The 16,724-nt window shown below is 40.9% G+C and overlaps 1 protein-coding gene across 2 annotated transcripts in view; it reads right to left on the reverse strand.

Annotated features, from left to right (window-relative positions):
* The window catches only part of PRKN (parkin RBR E3 ubiquitin protein ligase), a 1,259,306-nt gene that overhangs the window by 444,257 nt on the left and 798,325 nt on the right, over positions 1-16,724 (reverse strand). The gene's annotated exons all lie outside the window — the stretch shown is intronic.

Here is a 16,724-nt window from a genome sequence, read left to right on the forward strand (position 1 = left end):
TGTACATCAATTTAGGCACAGTTGTTTTGATGTTTCACCTCTTTCCAGAAGAACTTGGATTTAATCCAAAGATGTTTAATTGTCCTGGTTCACTGATCTTCGGATGCAAAAGAAGTGTTGAACCAAGAGCACAACTGTCCTGAGTCCCAAAAGCTTTCAAGGACTATAGTTCTAAATATATACATCTATTAGATTACAAAACAAAACACCAACCCCATCAGACAATGTTGGAAAAGCAAAGAACACTTGAAGATTCACTTGCTGCCTTACAGTATTTTCTATAACATTCTGTAGTTACTGTAGCAACTAAAATATGATTATTTCTACAGTCAGTAGAGTATGGTAAAAACAAATTATTCTCAGAGCACTCGATACAGAATGTCACTTGTGGCAATGAGGTCTTTTATATACTAGAGCAGGGGTAGTCAATCATTTTTTTTTTGTCAAGGTCCAAATTTCTCGATCAAGTGTATAGTCAAGGTCCAAATAGAGAAAATAATTTAAAAATAAAATAATAATAATAAAAAATGATTTTGGGGTCCATTCAAAAGCATCTGGTGGTCTGGATTTGGCCCGTCGTCCACCTATTGACTACCTCTGTACTAGAGTAACCTTAAGATCTGCATTAACTTGAACTGGAAGTAAATTTAAGAATGCTGGACTCAAGAAAATGCCATTAATTTATCAGACACTCCAAAATTAAGATTATTTTTATTTGTATTACAGGAGTGCCACAGGCCCCAAGATTGGTGCTTCATTGTGCTAGGCACTATACAAATACATATTAAGAGACAGTCCCTGCCCCCAAAAAGTTTACTCTCTAAAGAGACAAGAGCACAGAGAGGTAGAGTGATTTCCACAATAGGTCAGTGGTAGCAGTGGGACTAGAACCTAATTCTCCTGAGTCCTGGTCCATTGCCCTTGCCACGACACCACAATGTCTCTACACAGCATTGTGACTGATGCAATATAAAATCTGATCAATAAATTGGGAACTTGAGACTTTAGCACTGCTCTTATGACCGGAATCTGAGGTCCAAGGAGAGAAATCTTCAATCTCACTTCCCCAGAGATGAGATTCAAGATGGGAGAAACTTACTTGATTTTTCAGAAGATGCAGGGGAAGGGAAATTAAACTGTTCCCTTAATTAGTGAAAGACTTTCATCAGAAAAAAACAGTGGAAGTGGTAGGGAGAAGAAGCTGCAGAAGAGCTTGTTTAAAATGGCTAATGGAACATCTAGGATGACTGAATTCAGAAATAATAAAATATTGAATGGGAAAATAATATCTTACTAAGAACAGTCCACGTCACTAACAAGAGAATCAGATTAAACATCTGATGAAAAACGCACAAAAATTTTCATTTGTGAAAGAGTTTCCAGAAAAACAGCAGCTGCAGAATCTATATGGTGAAGCAGTAAGGCAAAGATGTTAAAGCATATAGACCTTCACCCCTTTGAGAACTGCATTCAAATCATAGCTCAGGTCACTAATGAAAATGAGTTTGTTAATCTTAACCTAGTCTCCAGTGGACCACAATACAAACCAGAATAGCAGGGAAGTTGCACATCAGGACAGAAGAGGTTGTCAGAACTATAGATGGAAACTTACACAGCTAAGCTATGCCTGGATCCCTCTCTTTCAAGATATTTATCTGTAATTAGGTTTTTATTTAATATAAGGCTATAATCAGAAAAAGTGACTGTAAAATGAATCTGCTAACTTCTGTAGATTCCATATCAATCATTCTCAGATTACAAGTAAATTTTTTTTTTTAAAATTCCAGTCCTATCCTTTCACTTGGGATCTGAAAATTAAGCTGTACCATTTCCACCTTTGACAGTCTCACTAGTAATAAAGAAAATCAGAATTTAACTGACAAGCCTGTTGATTATTCAGGTAAGAGACTATAATTCATCTTGCTCTTTGATAGCTATTTTAACTCTGGAATGCTAACATTAAAAATGTGCTCTCTCAATAAGGTAAGTAATTATAACTTGATGTCAGACAAGTATAATGAGTAAGAAGATGTTCCATCTATAAAGCCTCCACTCCAATTATCCGAGCTCTTTAATAGAATCATAGAAGATTAGGGTTAGAAGAGACCTCAGGAGGTCATCTAGTCCAACCCCCTGCTCAAAGCAGGACCAACACCAACTAAATCATCCCAGACAGGGCTTTGTTAAGCTGGGTGTTAAAAACCTCTAAGGATGGAGATTCCACCACCTCCCGAGGTAACCCATTCCAGTGCTTCACTACACTCCTAGTGAAATAGTGTTTCCTAATATCCAACCTAGACCTCCCACACTGCAACTTGAGACCATTGCTCCTTGTTCCGTCATCTGCCATCACTGAGAATAGCCAAGCTCCATCCTCTTTGGAACCCCGCTTCAGGTAGTAGAAGGCTGCTATCAAATCCCCCCTCACTCTTCTCTTCTGCAGACTGAAAAAGCCCAGTTTCCTCAGCCTCTCCTTGTAAGTCATATGCCCAGTCCCCTGATCATTTTCATTGCCCTCTGCTGGACTCTCTTCAATTTGTCCACATCCTTTCTGTAGTGCGGGCCCCCAAAATTGGATGTAATACTCCAGTTGTTGTTAGGATAAAGATATTCAGGCCTGTCTGCAAAGGCCTGTACTTTAAGAATTTAGGTGTATTTTTATCAGTTGGCTAGTTCTAGAGGTATAAAAGAAAGAATCAAAATCACTGTCTGCTGGTGTAAGGGCCTTCTCTTACTATGACAGTCTGAGGCCCTGTTCTTAGGCTAAGGCCTTTGGCTAAGCAGCAGAGGCAGCCATAAGCTAGGAAGCAAATGGTCACATCTTCACATTCCAAACTAGTCACATTGAAATAAGGTGCTATTGGGCTGTCAGGCACTATCAGGACAGGATTGTATTCCTATCACCTCCAGAGAAAGGGAAGTGCCTAGAAAATGTAAAAGGAAACTTAGTTTGATAGCATCCTGTCTGGCAAGAACTCACTTATCAATAGCTGGGATGTGAAATCCTCACTTCTGTATTGTCTTGTCATTATAGTTCCCACTTTGCTATTGTTTGTCTGCATAATCTCTGTCTGGTTCTCTGATTGTTCCTGTCTGCTGTATAATTAATTTTGCTGGGTGTAAACTAATTAAGGTGGTGGGATATAATTGGTTACATAATCATGTTACAATATGTTAGGATTGGTTAGTTAAATTTCAGGAAAATGATTGGTTAAGGTATAGCTAAGCAGAACTCAAGTTTTACTATATAATCTGTAGTCATTGAGGAAGTGGGTGGGAGGGGATGGGTGTGTGGGGGAGATGGGAACAGGGAATGGGGGTAAGAAAATTTGAATCATGTTTTGCTAAAGGGGGAAATGGGAACAGGGAATGGGTGTAAGGAAGTTGGAATCATGTTTGGCTAAGGGTAGGAATGGGAACAGGGACACAGGTGTAAGGCTCTGTGGTGTCAGAGCTGGGAAGGAGGATACTAAGGAAGGAAACTGGAATCATGCTTGCTGGAAGTTCACCCCAATAAACATTGAATTGTTTGCACCTTTGGACTTTGGGTATTGTTGCTCTCTGTTCATGCGAGAAAGACCAGGGAAGTAAGTGGGTGAAGGAATAAGCCCCCTAACAGTTGTGGCCTCACCAGTGCCAAATAGAGAGGAATAATCACTTTCCTCAATCCGTTGGCAGTGATCCTACTAATGCAGCCCAATATGCCATTAGCCTTTTGGCAACAAGGGCACACTGCTGACTCATATCCAGCTTCTCATACACTGTAATCCCTAGGTCCTTTTCTGCGGAACTGCTGCCGAGCCATTCAGTCCCTAATCTGTAGCGGTGCATGGGATTCTTCCATCCTAAATGAAGGAGTCTGCACTTGTCCTTGGTGAACTTCCTCAGATTTCTTTTGGCCCAATCCTCCAATTTGTTTAGGTCACTCTGCACCCTATCCCTACTCTCATAGAATCATAGAATATCAGGGTTGGAAGGGACCCCAGAAGGTCATCTAGTCCAACCCCCTGCTCAAAGCAGGACCAATTCCCAGTTAAATCATCCCAGCCAGGGCTTTGTCAAGCCTGACCTTAAAAACCTCTAAGGAAGGAGATTCTACCACCTCCCTAGGTAACGCATTCCAGTGTTTCACCAGCCTCTTAGTGAAAAAGTTTTTCCTAATATCCAATCTAAACCTTCCCCACTGCAACTTGAGACCATTACTCCTCGTTCTGTCATCTGCTACCATTGAGAACAGTCTAGAGCCATCCTCTTTGGAACCCCCTTTCAGGTAGTTGAAAGCAGCTATCAAATCCCCCCTCATTCTTCTCTTCTGCAGGCTAAACAATCCCAGCTCCCTCAGTCTCTCCTCATAACTCATGTGTTCCAGTCCCCTAATCATTTTTGTTGCCCTTCGCTGGACTCTCTCCAATTTATCCACATCCTTCTTGAAGTGTGGGGCCCAAAACTGGACACAGTACTCCAGATGAGGCCTCATCAATGTCGAATAGTATATCTACTAATAGTATATATATTAATATATATATACTAATAGTATTAGTATATATACTAATAGTATATCTCCAGTATATCTACCTCTCCCCGCAGCTTAGTGTCATCTGAGAACTTGCTGAGGGTGCAATCCATCCCGTCACTGAGATCATTAATGAAGATATTGAACAAAACCGGCCCCAGCACCGACCTCTGGGGTACTCCGCTTGATACCGGCTGCCAACTAGACATTGAGCCATGGTTCACTACCTGTTGAGCCTGACAATCTAGCTAGCTTTCTATCCACCTTATAGTTCATTCATCCAATCCATACTTTTTTAACTTGCTGGCAAGAATACTGTGGGAGACCATATCAAAAGCTTTGCTAAAGTCAAGATATATCACGTCCTCTGCTTTCCCCACATCCACAGAGCCAGGAACTTTAACACAGTTAACACGTTAACCGAAGAATTTTAACACAGACATTTGGGAAAGGTAGGACAGTCCAGTGGTTAAAGCAGTAGCCAAAGACTTGGGAGGCCCGGCTTCAAGAGCCTGCTGTACCACAAACTTTGTGTAAATCTTGGTAAATCGCTTAGGCCTTGTCTATGTGGCAGAAATTGCGCAGCAGAGCTATTCTGAAATAATCTGCTATAGCTATTCCAGTATAATTTAGTTATACCTAAGTAACTCCCCCATGTGCACACACACTGCTGAAATTAAAGTGATTTTATTCAGGCATAATTACTCCATTTACAGAGTAGAATAATTATTCCAAAATACAGTTACTTTTATTGCAGAATAGAGTATCCACATGGGAAGTTATATCTCTGTGTATATAAATCTCCCCACATGCATCCGATGAAGTGAGCTATAGCTCACGAAAGCTTATGCTTAGATAAATTTGTTAGTCTCTAAGGTGCCACAAATACTCCTTTTCCTTTTACAACAGACCAGTTACTCTTGAATAGCTATGCCAGTCCATTTTTCCATGTAGACAAGCCCCAAGCTTCGCTGTGCCTCAGTTTCCCATTTGTTCCCATTTCCATACCTCAGAAGGATGTTGTTAAGGTAAATACATTAATGAATGTGAGTACCTAAATACCTAAAATAAGTACCTACAATAGATGCTATGGTGATAAGAACCTAAAATACCTAAAACACTCAAGCAAAGAAATGATGAAAGATTGATATAGGTGCAGAAGGAAGAAATTAAAAAATAAAATCTAAGTGTGAATGAGTGTTTTTAACTCAATTAGTGACGTACCTCAGATAAAGAAGAGTATGTAAGTTCAACAGTATTCAAGATAAATGAGACTGTACAGTAACCTACAGTACTTGTTGACAAATGGTTGAAAGATAACAAAATGGAAAACAATCTACATCTTAAAAATGTAGAGAGAGTAAACTTTTGATATAACACCCTTTTCTCATGGAAGTTTTCAGTCTTTAGCTTCTGAAATACACCACAGTTCATTATGCTGCTGGAGTAGCTCATGTAATTTTGAAAGTGTGTGTGTGTGTGTGCATATACACACACACAGCCCCAAAATTACATGAGCTACTCCAGCAGCATAATGAACTGTGGTGTATTTCAGAAGCTAAAGACTGAAAACTTCCATGAGAAAAGGGTGTTATATCAAAAGTTTACTCTTTGAATTTAGTGTAGTGAGATTTATGAAATATAAAAGAATGATATCATGGCTTGTTTCACTGAAAACTCTTTTAGTGCCTAGCATTTATCACAGTGATTTATTTTTGGCTGTATGTATATCCTTCCTAGGAGTGCATTTTACTAAACACAGTTTACTGCTAAAGGATTCCAATGTCCGTAACTATAAGACCAGCCTGGTAACACTGTCACATGCATCAAAAGCTTGAAGGGGGAAGTATTGATCCTAATCAGATCAGACACTGGAATCTTCTGATGCATATTATTTTTCAATATTAATATTGCTTTATTAAACCCATATAAAATATATTGTAAATGTTTGCTGCCATTTGTCATTTTCTTATACATCTCAATTCCATTTCATGAATTTCTGTGAATTACAGCTTTTATACCTGGCATTAAATTAAATTGGAGTTATAGGGGTTTCTCTGGCTCCAGTTCAGATAGCCAGGAATACTGCCAATTTGGAAAGAGACACATATACAAAAGCAAAGGCTCAGATTACTTTCTTCTCATTATCATCATCACCATCCCCACCCCATCTCATGTATACAAAGGTAATTTTCTATCACTTGTGAATCACCATGTGGAAAGTAATAAATATAGAGAAACACTGTTAATTTTATTAACAATAGCATGCCTGTAGAGCTACAGATTGTAGGTTCAGCAGTCACAAGAGTGCACACAGAGCAGAGTTTAGCAGCTGAATGGAGGCTCCCTGAGCCATTCTGCCCTACATAGGGCAAATGCTGACAAAACAGCTCTGGGGGAAAAGGCATTCTACTATTCTCCTGATGTGTGGTTCAAAAAGGAGCAGTGCATGCTATCCTCACAATATCTGCTTCTGATGTCAGCAGAATACACGGGGTTACCTACGTCACGCAGAACTGATGAGTTCCAGTGGATGAACTAGCCAAATACCTAAGGTTCTGCCTACAGATATGCACCAATCCTGTAAGGTGCTCAGCACACATTTGGGTCAAGAGGACTATTCCAGTGCTTAAAGTTATGCAAAGGCTTAAATAACTTACTTGATTAGAACCAGAGTGCACTGCAATCTGCAGAGTATAGCCCCATGAAAGAGAAGAGGCTACCTTTTCCTGCCTAAAGGACAATACAATTAAGAATTACTCTATAGCAATTGCATACACCAGCTTTATAGCTTTCAGAAACGTGTCAGAACGCTGATAAATAGGAGATCGACAGGGCTCTAAACCCAGAACCATTAAAATGCATCTTTTGTTTAAAAAATAAACAAAAACCCAATATTATTTGATATTTTTTAAAGCTTCCCAACACTTCAAACAGCAAAACCCTCTGACTATTTTAGTTATTCCACTGCAAATTTTAAACGGGAGAAAAATAACCCTTTATCTATTTCTGTTCAGGATTTGCAAGTTTGAGAAGGAAAAGGTAATTTAATGGCATCTAAGGTTATGCAATTAACAAGAAAAATGTTTGTGGAAAAGTAATGTCCCTTAGTTCTATTCAGTTATTTTCTCTTGGCAACACCCATTTTTTGTATACTTGGGTTATTTTCATTTTCTAATTTTATTTTGTCAAAGCTGCTATTGCAACAAATATTGTATTTATTGTCACTATCATGTGGCTTACAAATTGAGATTAATAAAACAATCAACTATTGGTCAAGAATTGGCTTAAGGTTAACCTGACTGCTGTAACAATGCAATATTGTAAAGACAAGCTGGTAACTCTAAACTGTTCACAGCATTTATTAGGGTCTGAGTGCTGCAGCCAAATACATTATTTATAACTTTAATACTTGATTAGGTGTTAAATAGATATAAGAGATTGCAGGAGAAACCTAGTTAGCTTTTAGCAACTTCACCACAGCGCTAGCCCCGTTAATGAATGTGGGTCTGGGCACCCAGGTTAGCCTAGGCTGTAAGTGTAAAGCCTGCAGGGACAGACTAGAGTTTCTGAGTCCTAACTAATCCTGCACTCACCTGTGCATGTCACTAGGCCTTCTAGGGGCATGTCCCATGATTCTTCTGAGCTGAAATAAGCTGAGTAGCTCTGAGTCTTCCCCAATAAATTGCAGGAGAACTTGTCTGTCCTTCTGGGCACACAGCAGGACCTGTATGAGGGCACTGCAGGATCTTTAGCAATTGGGTAATTTAGCCTGCATCCTCACTACAAAAGTGGGTGGGTTGCCAGCCCACATGAAAGTGGAACCTGGACTTTAATCCCACTAGCTGTCTCTGCTGGCACCAGCTGAAATCACCATTTAACACAGGTGAGAGATTGTTATATGCAGGGGGATAATGGGTAACACCTGAGTAAGAACCCAGTCTAACTACAGTGAAGACATACACTATCATTTTATCGTGGGATCAAGACCGAGAACTGCAATGGTTTCAGGACTCAAACAGTAGATTTTTAAAAATAAAACTAAGAAGTTTATTCTTCTGTCAATATTAACACAGGTGCAAGTAATACGGAAGGAATTTAAAAACTTTGGAATTCTGAAAAGCTGGTCTCTTAAGCAGTTAATTCTGCCGTGCAATTAAATGGAATTGACTATGTATGGTTTTCCTTCTGATATCCTGCCCTCGACTCATTCATCTGACCTTTTCTATCTCGAACTACCATGCTACCATTGTATGATCTGAAATTTATTCACTTATCATAGAAATTGAATATCAGGGTTGGGAGGGACCTCAGGAGGTCATCTAGTCCAACCCCCTGCTCACAGCAGGACCAATCCCCAACTAAATCATCCCAGACAGGGCTTTCTCAAGCCTGACCTTAAAAACTTCTAAGGAAGGAGATTCCACCTCCTCTCTAGGTAACCCATTCCAGTGCTTCACCACCCTCGTAGTGAAAAAATTTTTCCTAATATCCAACCTAAACCTCCCCCACTGCAACTTGAGACAATTACTCCTTGTTCTGCTACCACTGAGAACAGGCTAGATCCATCCTCTTTGGAACCCCCTTTCAGGTAGCTGAAAGCAGCTATCAAATCCCCCCTCATTCTTCTCTTCCGCAGATTAAACAATCCCATTCCCTCAGCCTCTCCTAATAAGTCATGTGTTCCAGTCCCCTAGTCATTTTTGTTGCCCTCCGCTGGACGCTTTCCAATTTTTCCACATCCTCCTTGTAGTGTGGGGCCCAAAACTGGGCACAGTACTCCAGATGAGGCCTCACCAATGTCAAATAGAGGGGAATGATCATGTCTCTCGATCTGCTGGCAATGCCCCTATTTATACAGCCCAAAATGCTATTGGCCTTCTTGGCAACAAGGGCACACTCTTGACTCATATCCAGCTTCTCGTCCACTGTAACCCCTAGGTCCTTTTCTCCAGAACTGCTGCCTAGCCATTCAGTCCTTAGTCTGTAGCAGTGCAAGGGATTCTTCTGTCCTAAGTGCAGGACTCTGCACTTGTCCTTGTTGAACCTCATCAGATTTCCCTTGGCCCAATCCTCTAATTTGTCTAGGGCCCTCTGTATCCTATCCTTACCCTCCAGCATCTCTACCTCTCCTCCCAGTTTAGTGTCATCTGCAAACTTGCTGAGGGTGCAATCCACGCTATCCTTCAGATCATTAATGAAGATATTGAACAAAACTGGCCCCAGGATCGACCCTTGGGGCACTCTGCTTGATAACAGCTGCCAACTATACATGGAGTCATTGATCACTTCCCGTTGAGCCCGACAATCTAGCCAACTTTCTATCCACCTTATAGTCCATTCATCCAGCCCATACTTCTTTACCTTGCTGGCAAGAATACTGTGGGAGACCGTGTCAAAAGCTTTGCTAAAGTCAAGGAATAAGATGTCCACTGCTTTCCCCTTATCCACAGAGCCAGTTATCTCGTCATAGAAGGCAATTAGATTAGTCAGGTATGACTTGCCCTTGGTGAATCCATGCTGACTGTTCCTAATCACGTTCCTCTCCTCTAAGTGCTTCAGAATTGATTCCTTGAGGACCTGCTCCATGATTTTTTCAGGGACTGAAGTGAGGCTGACTGGCCTGTAGTTCCCTGGATCCTCCTCCTTCCCTTTTTTGGGCCAGTCTATGAGGGTGAGATCCACCAAGGGACTCAGGTGTTGCAATGCTGAGTATCATGATGCCTAACTTTTAGATGGCTAGAAAATCACAGGAACCACACTGAAATCCACAAAGCCTAAAGCTAGGTACCTAGGCTCGCAGCAGAATGACTGGGGAGAGATAGGCACTTAAGAATGAGATTCACAAAAGCCAGCATGCTCCCTGCCTATGCTAGCCAATGGGAGATGCTAATGACAAGGGTGTGTGCTAAGCCCTCCCCCTCTCTTGGAGATAAGCAGCTAAATCAGGGCTGCAGGGATGCACTTAATCCTGTTTAGCAATCCACAAACGGGAACCACCAAACCAGATGCCTGACAAGTAGCTTAGGTGCCGCTTCTCCAGGGAATGAGTTAGCCACTTGCCTTGCTCCACAAAAAATGGCAGTGGGGGAAGAGAGGTAGTGCCCCTCACCTTATAATTTTTAGCCCTGGGGGGTTAAAGCACTTGCATGGGGTATGGGAGATCCCACTTCAATTCTCCCTCTCTGCCAGAGAAAGGATTTCAACAGGCATCTCTCACCTTTCAGGTGCGTGCTATAACCACTGAGCAATGGGATATTCTGATGTGGAATTTTCTCAGTCTCTCCTGTTGAAGCTGTTCCACCATGGATAAATAACGAAAGAGTCATTGGAACAGGGGGACCAGACAAGGGTCTCCCACCTCCCAGGTGGGTGCCTTAACCACTGGACTACAGAGTCATTCTCACTTGGTTATCAGGTGGGCACCATGATCGCCTCTGCTTCCTCTGGCTGGATTCTGAGCACAGGTACCAGATTGAGCCTCATACAATTTAGGTGGCCAAACACCTATTTTCCCCTGGTTCTGTGGCTTATGTAGGAGACCAGCATCTGGGTGTCTCAAGTGAGGCAACAGTGTGGATGCCCAGCAGAAACTTGGGTGCCAAGGGAACTTCTACTTTGAAAACTTAGGTACTGAGTAACTTTAGGCACCTACAAGGTTCAGCAGCTGTTTTGTGGATTACAGTGGAGTCAAAACTGGGGTTTAGGTGCCTAAGTCTAGAGTTTAGGCACCTTTGCAGATCTGAGCATAAGTCTTTAATTATAAGTAAGTGAGGATGATGTATTGAAACTGCAAAATGAAAATTAATTTTAATAAAAAGTACGGTACAATCAGGGCTGCACTGACAAAGGCACTGTCTCACACCATTTGGTTTTATCATAACTTTCCATGTAAGCACATGAACAAGCTAAATCTGCAACATCTGTACTTGTCCTCAGAATGTCAGCATCCATCAGTATACGTGGGCAATAACAACATTGCCATGGATCCCAGACACAGTATATTATAAACTTTTATGACAACCTTACCATTATCTCGATTTCATATGCAGCTCCCAAACATGTTATACAGTCAGAACGATGGGAGAGAGAGAGATTATTTTCCAAGCAGTATTTTGGAAGGAATGTGGGGGAAATATCCAGAAGACTGAAAAGGAGGAGGTTGCAGTAGCCAACTATGGAAATAATTAGAGCATGTATAAAGTAATTGCGCCCTCAGAACAGAAAGGAACAGGCAGATATTTTCATTGTTGAGGAGGAACAAGAGACAGGATTTGTTCTAGTGCTATGTGGAGAATGGCTGTTCTGATTCATGAAGGATTTTGGCATTCCAAAATTTGATTTTGTTCCAGTTTGGAAACAAACCAAAAATTTCAAGATTCTCCATAAAACAGAATCTGAAAAAAAAGTTTTAAAAAAATCAAAGTGGTTCAATTTGATCTTTTCAAAATGAGATTCCACCAGAGAGGCTAACAGCAAGCTGGGAGCCTTGGAGATGGCTCTCCAAGGACTTTTAGGGTTTTGGCTCTAGCAGGCTGCTGAAGAGCTGGGTGAACAAGCTGACAGGAAACCAGGAAGTTTCTGAAACCCTGTGCGAGTTGCATTGGACCTTCACTCAAATCAAACCATCTGCTCAAAATGTTTCAATTTCTACACATCTGCATTCTCTGACACACAACCATCCACTGGAGAATGTCTTACTAACTTTAACTTGGTCACAGCCTCAGTGATCCCCATGTTATGAGCCTGGAGGATGGAGAGAATGGCAGTGTTATCAACAAAAATAAAGAACGGATGTAGAGGATTTGGAATGAAAAATGATGAGTTTGGTTTTGACCATGGTATGTTTGAGAAGACTAAGAAATTCAAGGCAAGTTGGAGGAACAGAGGGAGATATGAAATGAAACACAGAAGACAAATTCAGAGCAGAAGAAGAGATTTGGAAGTTGTCAGCATAGAGCTGGTAATTAAACCAATGCAAGCAAATGAAATTAGCCACTGATGAGTCATAGAAAGAGGAAACAGAGCCTTGAGGCACACATTTTATAAAAAAGGTATTATCACCACTACATTGGGCACTCATTTTGGTGCTAGAGATATTACTAGTTCTAGTGGTATTCCTTATTTTAAATACAGGGAAAAGGTCTACAACAAAATAGGAATGTACTTTCAAGTGTCCCCACTGTGTATCTTTGTATATGGAAAGAAGTGTAAATATATTTGTTAAAATGTTATAAAACTTTCAAAAAAATCTGATTGTATGATTATGTATACAGCACAGGACACAGAAAATGCAGGTCACCTCTGGAACCAGTGGGATAGAAGAGATTTTTGAAGTTGTAAGGAAAATTCCTTTATTATTTTTAAAATGATTTGGGGTAAATTTAACAGGTGCTTTACTATTAAATGAAAAGCAAAATTTACAGTTCAGAAAATTATTTATTTCCCTTGTATTCCAATGCTAAATATATTCGCCTTTGAGTCACCTCTCAGCTGGAAGCCCAGTGAGGTGAAGAATCACCAGAGTAGCTGGAGAGACACCTGCATCATTTCCACAAGCATTGGCAAGTATTTTTTAAAAAATTGTTTTCCAATTTCTTCTTAATATTTATTCATACACCTAGATATTTATTTAGCTATATAAAAGCATTGGAAGTAGCCCTGTTCATTTTCCTGTAAAGCTCCTGTTTCCTAGTCAGGATATAGTTTCTCCTTTCCAAATCCCCAGGCACTTCCTGACAAAGCTCATGAATAGTCTGTTTATTCAGTGGATGTCTTTGGAACCTGTTGTTCAGAGAGACTGAGCCATGATTCTCTTGGGCAGCATGTTCTTTCCACGCAGGGGTGGGTATCTCTTGGCCATGCTTCTAAAAGGCCTTTCTGTTCCTTCCAGCGAAGCTAGAACAGCATTATGATTGTCTCAGGGATCAGTAAAATGTGTGGGTGGCTGCATGGAAGAAGCTTTACACAGTGTGGGTAATTGCTTAGTTATGCATTTCAGTTAACTCATCTTGGGCTTGTATTTTCTTGATTAGCCATGAAAGCTGATTGGATTGTTTCACTTTTGTGGGAAGTTTCATAAGCGCATCATTCTTCATTTCTTTTTACATGCAAAAAAGTCTAATAAATATAATAACCTATCAGTGGGTTGTTGAAAAGGACTGAACTTGGGGCCATTTAAGATGAATGAATAATACCTATAGAAGGAAACAGTAACTGGCTCCAGTTCTCTCTGTGGACTATCCACCAAGGGGGATGCTACACACTTGGCCAGTGTGCTACAAGTGTGCTTCCTTGGCACTGTTATTGTCCAAGGAAGCTTGCCCCATCCATCTGAGATTCACAGCTGTTCAAATGCCCATACAGAACCCCCACTTTGTAATGACCTCCCCCCATAAATTAACTTCTAGGATAAAGAACAGTCATTTGTAGCCTAGAATAAATATATGAGTGTCCATGCTAACCTTTACAAACATGTTAAATACCTTAAGGTAACTGGCCATCAATTAACTGGAAGTAAAAAAAGTCTAATAAAGATAAGCCCTAAAAGTCTCCGCTACCCTAAAAAGGTAGCTGCAATCTAGAGGCTGGGATGAGATGACATAAGAGGAAATCAGGATTATATAAACAAGGACCCTCAAAAGAGACTTGGCACAAAAAGCCATAGCAGGCTGATTTATATATTTTTTGGCACATCATTGCTCAAGATCTCAGGAAGTGAAGAAGAAAACATCTGTGCTTCTAAAATAAAACCTGTTTTCCAGTAATGTAATCCAACTCCCTTTCCCCCAGCTGTGATCTGCGATATAGAAAAGAAAGACTATTAATGTTTTTTTTTTCATTTTTACACCTGTCACTCCATCAGAATCCAGCTGTGGTGCTGAGCTGGGCTGGGGCCTCTGTGAAAAAGGGCATTTCCTCTGACAGAAAGCATTGTGTCTCTCAAAGATCTAGGGGTCTACCCAGTTTGTGGCTGTGAAAATTGTGCCACAGAACATGAAGTCTAGTCTCCAGCCACACAGCACTGAAGGCAGAGTGGAGGCTGCTGTCCGGGCACCCAGCTCTAAAGGCAGCACCGAAGTAAGGGTGACAATATTGTGACCGCCATACAATAGGCATGCAAACCCCTTTTGGGCACTTTTTGGACCCCCACTTGAGAAATGCTGCAGAGAAATCAAATATGTTTTGAGGGTTGGTCACAGCATAAATAGCAAATTTTGCAGACGTGTAACAAAGATCAGACTGAGGCCAACAGCTCAACAGTAAGGACTAAGGGTGGGATTTTTAAAAGGACCTGAGTGACTTAGGAGCACAAGTTCCACTGAAAGTTAATAGCATTTGTGTTCTTAAGTCACTTAGGTGTTTTTCAAAATTCTACCCTAAAATAAGTGCTTGTAGTCACCATCATCTTTTCCTTAAGCTACGGTGGATGTAAGGGAGAGGCTGACAAGAGGATATACGATATATGGAGAGGACAGCTAGGTTTTTCAGCAGTCAAATCCATGTCAACCTCTTCTTCTTGTTTGATTGTTTTAACTTGCGATCCTCCTTGTCTCAAGGCTACATAACCGTTTGGTCGAATGAACATTTTTATAAACCAAACATTATTTCCTATTTCATCTGCACCTCACAATGGTAATTCTTCTTCTGGAGAAGAAACATAAGATTCAGTAATAATATCCACTTCACAAGCCTGGTATTTTGGATTATGCTTCATAGCAGACATCTTTTCTGGCCAATTAGAAGATCTGTTATCCATGATTCTTGAGTCTGACCAAACTGCACTGAGCACATGACCCAAAAAGAGTGAGGATTTAAAGAAGGGGCTTTACACCACCTTTGTGGCACACAGATTCTGGGACCTATTTCAGTCCCTGACAAATTAAAGCAGCCCAAAGACCATTCAAAATTATAAGCAGCAGCTAACAGCCCCAAGGAGCTGTGCCAGCAGCTGGGAACAACCTTTTGCAGATGTGCTCTGGACACATCTCCTGCACCAGATTCTGCAAAAGAGGTGACTTGGAGTCACTCTTGGCTTTGGGTCACTCAGAAATTCTTATTACACAGGGGAGGTCTCAGGCAGCCAAGCTAAGCCAGCTTCCCACTTGCTTTGTACTGCTGAGGTGTCACAAAGCAAGCAGAACGTAACTAAGAACTGAGCCCAGAATAACTGTGCCTGCTTGTATATTTCTCTTGGGGTTTTAGTTAGAAGCAGTTTAATGTACTGACTTGTCTTCCCTCCTGCATATGAAGTTCATCAGAGAAAACAGTGAAAGATGCCATATTTAAATTTTGCCAGTTAGTTTTTGAAAGACTAAATATTAGCTGAGTCTTTTGCCCATATAATTTGGCCTCACAAAATATCTCTTTTTCTTTTAAATGCACTGGGCCCTGTGCACTTCAACTTGAATGATTAACTCTGTATGTGATGCCTCTGATTAGCAGACAGCACAACTTGACCAAATCTCAGTTTATGGCTGCGTGACAGCCAGCTTTAGATGCTGTTAATCATAGAGTCCCTAAGGAAATTAATCATAATCATAATTTTGCACAGTGATTATGTCAGAACTGTTTGACTGTCCTTGTATGTACTGTTCTCTATACTATTCTCAATATCCTCTTCGGCAGCTGGTTCTCAAACTGTGGTACCTGAAGCATTTGTCACGGACAGCTGACTGGTCAAATAGAGCTAACTCACCTTCTTGTTTCCATCTGTTAAATCACAGCTAAAAATATATGAAGTAATTTCCTAATATACATTTTCCACATTAGCAATTGCTGAACTTACCATAAGGATGTTATGCATTGTGCTCTCAACTGAGATGTTACCCAAAATATGAAAAAGTTTGAGATACCCATTGTATGTAACTATATTCTTGGTGCAGTGAGCGGGGAAAGAGGAAGTGATTCATACTTCAAGGAGTGATTACTAATGTACTGCTCAAAACACATTATCGCAGAAACAAGGAGGCCAGAATGCTGCCAGATTTCCTCAAATTGTAGAGATGGCAGCTATGCCACTCCTGCTGCAGCCTCTGGCTCAGGAGGCATACAGCAAAGAAGGCGATGTGGTTGGACTGCTAAAGCACTCCAGCAATCTGCAGCTGTAGATGGCCCCAGGGAGGACAAAATCAGCTGGCATATAAGCAGCCCCCAGCATCAGGGAATCTCATAAGCAATTCCTTTGTGCCTCACCCGGTCCCTCTGGTGC

This window comes from Lepidochelys kempii, chromosome 3, assembly GCF_965140285.1.
Source record: "Lepidochelys kempii isolate rLepKem1 chromosome 3, rLepKem1.hap1, whole genome shotgun sequence".
Classification (NCBI taxonomy): domain Eukaryota; kingdom Metazoa; phylum Chordata; order Testudines; family Cheloniidae; genus Lepidochelys; species Lepidochelys kempii.